The sequence below is a fragment of the Sinocyclocheilus anshuiensis genome, unplaced genomic scaffold, assembly GCF_001515605.1.
Source record: "Sinocyclocheilus anshuiensis isolate Anshui unplaced genomic scaffold, SAMN03320099.WGS_v1.1 scaffold944, whole genome shotgun sequence".
NCBI classification, from domain to species: Eukaryota; Metazoa; Chordata; class Actinopteri; order Cypriniformes; family Cyprinidae; genus Sinocyclocheilus; species Sinocyclocheilus anshuiensis.
In genome coordinates, this window is record NW_015549559.1 from 2194134 (window position 1) to 2197428 (window position 3295).

Below are 3295 nucleotides of genomic sequence, written 5' to 3' on the forward strand. Positions count from 1 at the left end.
AAGGATTTGCTGCAACGCAATTTTGTATGATATGTTAATTATTTATATTTTTTATCCATGCAGCAAATGCTTTAAAAAAACAGCTTTAAAATTACTTTATTGCATTCCAGACGCTTTTACCGTACTTTTCACTGTACATTTTATGGGTAGCTTGAATGTAAACATTGTCATGAATTCGTTGTATTGCCATTTGTAAAATAGCCAACAAATTCATTGTTGTAGGCTAACCCGATCTCATGAAAGTGTGTATAGCACGATTTTCTGCTTCTATTTGGCGTAATGTTTATATGCAGAAATTGACTTTGCAAAAGACTGATTAATTCATAATTAACGGCATGGGTTCAGTCGACAGAAATACGGGACACACAGGCCTATAATAACTGCTGAAATGTTTGCGAGGCAAATCTCAAATCAGTCTGAGCACTCATGGTACTCACAGTGCGTACAGCCCTACACCTGCAGGCGCCACTGACTCGGACGGGTGTCGTGGTAATAAACACCGTAAACAGCAAACGTTCGCGTGTCCGCGCTTAATGCGCATATCCTATATGAAAAGCATTTTAGGGGGCCCTTGGCTTTTGGGGGCCCAAGGCGGTCGCCTACCTTTGCCTAATGGGTAAGTCCGCCCCTGCATTTATCCACATGAGAAAACAGTGACAACAGAATGCTAAATGGTTAGACATCAAGTTGGCTCCTTTTAGAGTAATTGTGCTGAATTTTTCCAGATCTTACAGTCTTTTTTTTCTTTATGTGCATGTATTTTCTGTGATTAACATAGCAAAGGAATTTGCAACGTCGAAACAAAGCGAACAAACACATTAAGCTCACATCAAGTCAGGTTTGGCTTTTCTTAAACATGCAAAATGTTGGAAAAAGAGAAGACAAAAGTGAATCATTTGAGAATTTTCGAAGCTACAGGAAATAAAATGGCAAAGGAAGCATCCAGGTTTTAGCATGGTGCCTTAATGTATTCCATTCAGGGAGGAGAGAGGCCATCTACTCGCCCTGTGAACCTTATTCCCACACATTCCCTGAACTGGCTTCTGTAGCACCATATGTTATAGTTTTTTTATCCAGTAATGAGATTTCATATATTAAATATACAATATATGGCTTTTGATATGACTGGTTAGAGTAAAAATGTAGACTATAAAAGACTACAATAACCCATTCACACCAAGAAAGATGACTATAACGATAACTGTATTAGCATCCACACCAATGGATGATAATGCTTTGTTTAGAAGTCGTGGGGGAAGTCGTGGCCTAATGGTTAGAGAGTCGGACTCGTAACCCAAAGGTTGCGGGTTCGAGTCTCGTACCGGCAGGGATTGTAGGTGGGGGGAGTGAATGTACAGCACTCTCTCCCACTTTCAATACCACGACTGAGGTACCCTTGAGCAAGGCACCGAACCCCCAACTGCTCCCTGGGTGCCGCAGCATAAATGGCTGCCCACTGCTCTGGGTGTGTGTTCACTGCTGTGTGTGTGCACTTAGGATGGGATAAATGCAGAGCACTAATTCCTAGTATGGGTCACCATACTTGGCCACATGTCACCACTTTTTTTTTTCTTTTTTTTTTTCACTTTATTATAAGCACAGTTATGTCGTGTGCGACTTTAAATGCTTCAGCTCTTTAAAATCGTGTGGATTCTTTCTGACTGGCTCACAATGTTTTTATCATTCATCAGCTGGAAAAAACAAAAAATGATTCCAAGGATATTGCACCTCTATGTTGTTATCCTATAGCTCAGGTGTGGATTTCCTATTCTTAAAGAATTAGAATGATTATTAAAACTTTATAGTTATCATTATAGTTATCATCCGCAGTGTTAACCAGCCTTAAGGCAAAATAGTACCCAAATATATATATATTTTTTATTATGAAAGTTACATTAGTCTCTCATTAGTCTGCTCATTTTTATCCCAAGCATTTATAATCTTAAATAATTAACATTATAAATGAACACAAGAAATCTTGTTGCTCAGGTTCCAGTATGGTCGTAATGTTGCCATAAAGTTTGATGAATCTCGGAAATATTACCACAGTATCAGGACTTTCCCCATCAAAGTTTGATCCAATTCAGAATGAATATTATTAGGCAGATTTAAAGGGCGTTGATTTGTTTTTGGCGACAGTTTGGTGTGCAGGAACTTCTCTCTGAATTATGACAGAAGCAGTGTGAGACAAAGCAGATCATTCACAGGTGAAGCTGAATGAGGAAAAAGAGTTGGCAGCAAGTACAAGAGACTGAAAGAATTGGCCTGACAGCTGGCTGGGGCAGATTCCTTGTGTGCCATCATTCTATCTGCAACAGAGGTTTGGAAAGGGGGCTGATTTATTGATTTAATCATTCCAGAGCTGATAATGTAAAACCATGTCAATTGACGACAATGGAGTGAAACATGTCTCCACTGCAGGTCAGAGGGACAATCTCTGTCTGTCTGTCTTTCGCTCTCTCCCTCTCCATCACCCTGCCCTGAAAAGTGTACTCAAGAGAAATGAAGCTACAGCAGCACTCCACACCATCTCATTTAAGGATAAATTGATCAATTCAGAGCTGAGGGCAGAAACGTTAATCAATGAGAGTGCTCCTCACTAGTCCTTATCAGTGACTTTGACAAACCCTAATCTTTTACTGACAATGTGTTTAATGTGAACTCTACTGAAAGTGCTACAGCTCACTGTAAATAATTATCACTGTGAATTACTGTTGAGTGAATTTTAACCTTGACGCTTGAAGACCCTGAAGCTGACTGGATCCTTCTGGAAACGCCTTCCTGTTTTTACATAATAATGTGGAAGTTATCATTTAACCTAAACATTAGTTCTGGTTTTCAGTTTTACTCACACGCTCTTTCAAAGAGAGCGGCTCCACAGATATGTATGTGCATGTTGGACTCAAACGACTTTTGAGCGCCACCTGTCGGTGTCGAACGAATTACACGTGTCAACTGGGGTTGCTACACAAATAATAACTCAAGAAACTCAAGAAACCACACGACAGTGAGGGAATTATTCTAGACACGAACGCGACAGACTGTGAAATATTAATTAAAAATATATACACATATAAACAGATGCAAAAAGGCTCAAAATGAGAAGGCAACGGACAAGATCTAAGTAAGACAATGTTTTAATTCATAATTTGGCATATATATATATATATATATATATATTTATATTTATATTTATATTTATATATAATGTTCATTTTAAAACTGAAACATATTAAACATTCGTATAACATCTGCAATATGCCGTTTGCAAAAAAAAAAAAAAAAAAAAAAGTGC